The sequence below is a fragment of the Coffea arabica genome, chromosome 8e, assembly GCF_036785885.1.
Source record: "Coffea arabica cultivar ET-39 chromosome 8e, Coffea Arabica ET-39 HiFi, whole genome shotgun sequence".
Lineage (NCBI taxonomy): Eukaryota > Viridiplantae > Streptophyta > Magnoliopsida > Gentianales > Rubiaceae > Coffea > Coffea arabica.
Genome location: NC_092324.1, coordinates 41571044 through 41578619, shown reverse-complemented (window position 1 = coordinate 41578619; position 7576 = coordinate 41571044). Strand labels below are relative to the sequence as shown.

At 31.2% G+C, this 7576-nt stretch overlaps 1 long non-coding RNA gene across 1 annotated transcript; it reads left to right on the top strand.

Moving 5' to 3' along the window:
- The first annotated feature begins 501 nt into the window (after nt 1–501).
- LOC140012484 (uncharacterized) lies at nt 502–1258 on the top strand. Its single transcript, XR_011819643.1, has 2 exons — nt 502–640; nt 838–1258. It is a non-coding gene; the product is annotated as an uncharacterized lncRNA (long non-coding RNA).
- The last annotated feature ends 6318 nt before the right edge of the window (nt 1259–7576 follow it).

The following is a 7576-nucleotide window of genomic DNA, read 5'->3' as shown; positions in this document are numbered from 1 at the left end:
GCCCTGATCAGCCCTCCTGCATCCTCCAATATGCTGAAGGATGATGTTTGATGGCTAACAACCTCAAATCCACTAGGCCAAATTATGGCTGGCTCTCATAAATGACAGGTAGACTGGGCCGACTGCCTTCCAATAATTTACGAAGGACTGGTCCTAAAATTCTTCTGAAAACGATGGACCGGTCCCAAATTTCTAAGGAAGATTGGGTTTGTTTGCATATCATTTTTTTTGTAAAAATATTATATGATTGCATCATAAGCATATTTCTTCAATACCTTTTTTTAATCCTTCTAACTATTATTTTATTTCATATACATCACATCACAAAAAGTGTTATAATATTTTTAAAAATATTTATTTCAAATAATCTCCGATCCAAACACATTCAATAATTTTGGATGGACCCGGAAGCACAATAATTTTGAATGGACTGATCCTAGAATTCTGTGGAAGCACAATAAGCAGAATACTTGCAACCAGTAGCATGATAGACTCTCACTCTTTAGCCTTCTCACAGTCTATATAAGAACCTAGGTATAAGTCCAAGCCATTTCAAATCAAAGGCAAACTTTTGGAAGACAGAGAGAAGGAATCATGATGGCAGTCAACAAGATTGGTGCAATGGCTATTCTTTTTTGTGGTATGTACAATTTTATTCTTTGGTATACGAGTTAAACCTGTTGCGGCAGTTTCAAAATATAAAAAGACAACTATTCATCCCATCTATATATATATATATATATATATATATATATATATATCTAAAAATGAAAACTATTCATCCCATCTCTCAATTGATTTGCACATGATTTAAAATGATTTTGGTACTGAAAACAGGGATGATCCTTCTGGGAGCAAATGTGGAGGTCACGGCTGTCAGGCCTGGGCCGGACCAGATTTGCCCGCTCTATTGCATAGTTGGGATCGAGTACATTGTCTGTGATGGAGAGAAGATCTACACAGACTGCACCAATTGCTGCTTCGCGAACGGCTGCACTCTTCACTTTACTGATGGAACTTCATACTATTGTACTTGGCCGGCTCAGCAAGAATTGGGGTATGGTAAAGGAGTTTACAAGATATAGTACGCCAAAGGAGTACTAAATAATGGGTATAATATATGCCCTTTCTAGTATGTATTTCGGTTTCCGCGATGGTGGGATAAAACTATGCCAAGTACTATGTCAGTGATTCATGAGATAGTGAATCATGTTCAATAAAATGGAAGTATATGAATGAGTACTTTTTCTACAAGAAACAGTATGCCATACATAACCAAATTCATGATACATTACCTGAATTGATTAATTACGTACATAATCCTCCCAATGGTACGAGGGAAACAGCAAGAGAGAGGGAAAGAAGAGTGCTAAAAGTGGATGTACGGGTTCTCCAATTTGATGTAATTGTTACAATATTTGTTATAAACTAACATAATTTCAGGATAATTGAAATTTTCCAACTCATACAATTAAATTAAAGACAATTATACTAAAATTGTATGAATTTACACAGAATATTATAAAATATTATATCAACCAAGCTAAATTGGATAAAACTCAACTTGAGAAACCATTTTGGATAAAAGTTTCAAGAACTTAACTATTCCTTCATTTTACTTGATCCACCAACTTCTTGTGCATCAGTTGTTCAGTATTATCCAGGGTGACATTATGGAGTATAGCCGTCATCATCGATGATGTTCATATATATCCCCATGATATCAACATTCTAATCTCTTGACCTGGGCACTAATTACTCAAAAATCAACCCCAACTAATGCGGGTCACATTTTCTCGCTTCCACTTTACCACTTTGACCAATTCTTCAAGGCAAAAAGAAATATCCTTTCGTATTGGTTATGTTTTCTAAATGAAAATCAAAAAACATTTTTGGATCTAAGGAGATTTTACTTGATTTTGAATCTATTTAACATTAGAAGAATATTAGGAAGAAAATTAGCTTTATTCAATATGACGAATTCATGCATAAGTTCTCACTAAATTAATTCCAAAAATATACCTTGTTATAAAAAAAATGAAGATGACGTATGTTACACATTGTACGTATTATTGTTTAAAATTACGCTCTTTTTGTGCAGTACTTACAGTAATTAGTGTAGGAGAACATGCGTCAAACATTTTACTTGTTACTTTTTGTGATACTTAGTCACAAAGTTTTTTTCTCATGATTACTAAAAATAAAAGAGATATTAAGTATGTAAAGTGTTGTACTATGACTAAAGGTGTGTTTGATAAAATTGAAATTTAAAGTCTAAAATCTAAAATCTAAATCTATTAAAATGTTGAATTGTTAAGTATTAAATCTGATACATTTGAGTATATATCACATTTAAGTGATAAGTGAATAACTTATCATTTATTTTTAGGAGCAACTTTTTTCTAGAAAATTTAGTGTCATTTAATTAATTTAGATATTTAATTTTTCGTAATCAAACGTATGCTAACATATTAAAATCTAAATTTATTAAGCTTAATTGCTGAATTGGATTATCAAACAAAGCTAATTTTTTCTTCAATGAAACATTTGAAAAAAATTTGTACAAACTTTAATTGATTTTCAATCTTATTGAAAATCATAGATTATTAATATCAAACTAAATTAAAAGTAAGAAGATAAACTACTCACATCAAACTCCCTAAACAAACTCCTCCAAAAATTTAATGAAATTTTAACGACTTGACAACTACTTTTTTTAGTTTGTTACATCCATATATTGAATATTCAAAGTGAAAGTATTAAAAGGAAAATGAAGGATATGATTCTATTCAAGTAAAAAGAAGAAAAGCTCCTCGTTAAGTTCAAAATCGACGTACTTAAGATATGCATATAAAATTAAGTTCAATTTCATTGTATACGGATAGTGAGCAAGTATCGGGGCATAAAGGGTCAAACCTGTTGGGAGCACCATGACGCAATTATTAAGGACTTAAACTTGCTCTATTGTGTACACTATCAAATAAAGTCATAAAACAAGCAAAATAAATTATACCATGAAAACAGTAAAACAGGCCAAGAAAAGGTGGAATCAACTAACCCAAGGCTCTGGGGTGTAGAATTCACAACCTCACCGTAATGGAGAATCAAATGACTAGGGTCTCGCTAATGGCTTGTCTCCTTCAGGGTCATTTCCAATGGTAACTGAGACTCGCTCCCAGCATCACCAATCCTAAAGTCCCCCTACTTTCGTGGTGAGATTCAAAGTAAATGGTGCATCTATATATCATAAAATGAAAAGCAAATGCCTAATTAAGTGTATCATTACTTTTGTGTGCTTTCTCCTTCGGTTTCATTTATTTCCTTTCTATCAATGAATAGCAAAGTGTGACCTAAGGTTGGTGATCAAGCAACCCTAAGTATTAAAGCCAAATAAATAAATAAGTCAAGCACAAGGCATCAATGAGATCAACCATCATCAACCTCAATCACAACTCAAGTGTTTCATCAGTCTCCAAGCAAAAGAATAGCTAGACCTAATGAAATTATATACAAAAATAAGCACAAATTACGGTGAATTCTACAAAATAGTGAAGCGTTTTTAACCTTTTTGTTGTAAAGTTAAGAGCAATCAATTACAAGACGACATGTAAGAAATTACTAAATTGACCATCGTTTTGGACCTTTGGTAGAGACGTGATGGGAGAAGCCACCGAGAAAGAATTCGTACAGGTTGCTCGAAAGTTGGGGCCATGCTGAAATAAATTTTGTAAATAACAAAATATAATTTACTAAGACAACACATGCTCTGCACGTTCGAAAAGGTAGCGTTAAGTCCTAGACCCCTAGGAAGCGGGATAAATATCTGCGAGTTATGAAATGTGTCGTCTGCATTTCGTGTTCATAATTTCTCTGATTTTTTGGAGATGGTATAGTTCTTTTGAATTCTCCATAGTCTAATATTTGAAAAAATTGCTCAAAATGTTTATCACAATTTGTAAAAATAACTTTTTTCAACCCTTATTTTAAAAAGTGTAATTTTACATTCTTTACAAATTGACATTAGTTAAATTTGGTGTTTATCTAAGTTTTCGAATAGTTTTTTGTAGGAATCTACCACGTGCCTTATACGTGATTATTTTTTAAGGGTAAAATTTTCAATTCATCAATAAAATGTAAAAAATTGATTTGACAATTTTGTCTCTTAAAAATGATTACATGTGAGGTACGTAGTAGATTTCGACAAAAAACTAGCCGGAAATTTAAGTATGAACCAAATTTGACCAACATAAATTTGTAAGAGATGTAAAATTACATTTTTAAAAATGAGAGACCAAAAAAACCATCTGACAAAATGTAAGCGATGTTTTTAATAATTTTCCCTTAATATTATAATAATAATAAAAAAATGACTGCAAAGTGGGATCTTTGAAAGATAGATGTAATGGAGATTGGGTTGTTGGTGTCACAGACAAGACGATGGTCAATTTAAAGTTGTTTTAGCTTGATCCAGGATGGGCTAACTTGAAACTTAATAGGAAAGCCTTCGTAAGCCATGTTTTGCCTAATGGTCCATTCTGTATTTGTTGTGGGTTCCAACTTCCAATCCAGTGTAAACGTGACTAGTTACAAAATCTTAAGAGGCAAATAACTGCCATTTTCTTTTTGTATTTCACAATTTACAAATATAAATAGAAAGAAATAGGAAAAATAGCACTAGTATATTGCAAGACGATATTTGATATCACTTTACTTTGTGGTATTGTATTCTAGGATAAATCATTTGCATGAAATAGTAACTAAAACAAAAAAGTAAGAAATTTATTTTTGGATAATATCTAAGTGTAAATGAGCAATGCAAGTGAGTATATGTAACGGCATAGTAAGTTAAATATCTTAACGAGTTCCTCTATCCTTCATCGAATCTTCATCAAATCATTTGCATGAAATTTTACCTTAAATGCAAAGTAAAAAATTTTGTTCTTGGATAATATCTAAGCGCAAGTGAGCAATACAAACGAGTATACGTAATGACATAGTAAGTTAGGTATTATTTAAAAATGTTAACAAGTTCCCCTATCCTTAATCAAACGTTAGTTAGATCACTTGCATGAAATTTTATCTAAAATAAAAAGTAAGAAAATTTGTTCTTGGCTAATATCTAAATGCAAGTGAGCATTACAAGTGAGTATATGCAACAACATAACAAGTTGAGTATCGTTTAAATATCTTATTAGTTCCCCAATCTTTCATCAAATCTTCATTAAATCATTTGCATGAAATTTCTTCTAAAATAAAAGGTAAGAAAATTATTCTTGGATAATATCTAAGTGCAAGTGAGCATTTGCATGAAAACTAAAATAAAAGCAAGAAAATTTGTTCTTGGATAATATCTGAGAGCCAGTAAGCACTTCACTGAGTATATGTAGGGACATAGTAAGTTAGGTATTATTTCAGTATCTTAATGATTTCTCCTATGCTTCATCAAATCTTCATTAAATCATTTGCATGAAATTTTATCCAAAATGAAAGTAAGAAAATATATTCTTGGATAATATCTTTTTGAAAGTTAGCATTACAAATGAATATATCTAATGACATAGTAAGTTAGGTGTTATTTATATATCTTAATGAGTTCCCTTGTCCTTTGTCAAATTTTTGTTAAATGATTTGCATGGAATTTTATCTAAAATAAAAAGTAAGAAAATTTATTCTTGGATAAAAAGTATGAGCTAGTAAGATAATTGCTTGATAACAAGAAAAATATACCAAAAAATAATTAAGTAATGTGCAAAATAGTCCACTAGGTTACAAATTAGTAATAGTTTAATGGTGGAAATTTGAGGTGCAAGTTACGAATTAGTAGTAGTTTAATGGTATATATTTTGCAATTAACCCAAACAATAATTGCTTGATAGTCCGGGCTGATACCACTCAAATTTTTGGCTGAAAAGTGGGCGGGACAGGTGTGATGCATGAACAAAAATTTAACACCTTTCACCCAGCCATTTGTAATCACCCACCCTCGATCCGGACTAATGACCTGTGACTCATTTTAGCACTAAATCTATATCTATATATATATTAGAGAATAGATTTTTTGGTAGAGCCTCCACAAATGTCAGAAATCTAAATCCCATTTTACTACAATTTTAGATTTATTTTAATTCGATCATCCTTATTGCTTCTTCTTATCCCATCCCACTTTCTAATTTATGAGATCCACTAACCATAAAATCAAAACTCTAAAATTTTAATTAACAAACAATATCCATCGCTGCAAAATCTCATCTGCAAATCCCAAATCACGTCTAACACTTACCAAATGACGATAGTAATAACTCACTGATAATTTAAGAAACTCACCATTATGACAATTCACATATCCAAAATTTAGGAGCCGGTTTAAATAACAATTTTCACAATTCAACATATCTTATTGTCATAACATAGTAGGAGAAATTTAACAAAAACTAAAAAAAAAAGAAAATTAAAGAATAGGAAAAACAACGTTAAATATGCCTTTGCCAAAAATAGAATCTGGGGAATAATATGATTAGTCCTATTTTTTAATCATTTACATAGTCATATTTGTAGCACTTTCCTTCCTGGTATATACATAGATTTGTCAAATATTCAAATGACATATTCAATTATGAACACTCCTTAACCATTTAACCTATAGCAACACCATCAATTTTTTAGCCTTAAACTTATCTTATTAAACAATTATTCCAACCAATGAAATAAATATTCTGACACACAAGTCACCTAGATAATTTTTCACATGCGCAAATTCCATCAGGATAATTTTTCATATAACACATATATCAAAAATTGCACGTAAAACAAAATTTTTATATGAATTTTGAATTAATAAAAGGACATTTAGATGGTTTTTTTGGAGTTTTTATTAAAAAATTTTAAAAAATATTGTTTGAACAATTATCTTGGGTGGTCGCTACAAAAATAGTAGTATTTTACCAAATTTATACCCAATTACTTTTCTTGACGACTATAATTCTAACTTTTTATTTGAAAAAAATAACACTTGAAAAATGAGATAACAAATTCTAAATAATAAAAAGGAATAGAAAGATAGGCGTAAAGCATTGGGAAGGGTAAAAGTAAGGTAACAAATCTTAAATAGTAAAAGGAGTATAAAGATAGAAGAGGATCGGAGAGGGTCGACAATCACTAACCTCTATTTATTTGTCGTCCACGCAAACCAAATACAATGAGAAAAAAAGACTACATATTATGCGCAAAGACTACATATATTCTTTGAGAGGAACGTCTGCCCATCTCTCTTTCTTTGGCTTCCTCTCTAACACATCCTACACTGATCCACACCATCTTTTTCTCTGTGAAATTAATTGGGTGATTGGCAGTGAAGCTTTGATCAGAATTGAGAGATGGGATATTTAAGATGAACGCATAAATGCTTCAGCAATGCTTGTAGCTACCAGCTGCCAGGAAGGCAGCTACTACTTCTTCTTCATTTACTCCTGAAAATTTGAGGGTTTTCTGAATTTGATATCTTAATTGTCCTTCTTGGGACTTGCTCAATGAGTTGCAAGTGTTTTGCTCATTTAGAAATTGAAATAACTCTAGTGGT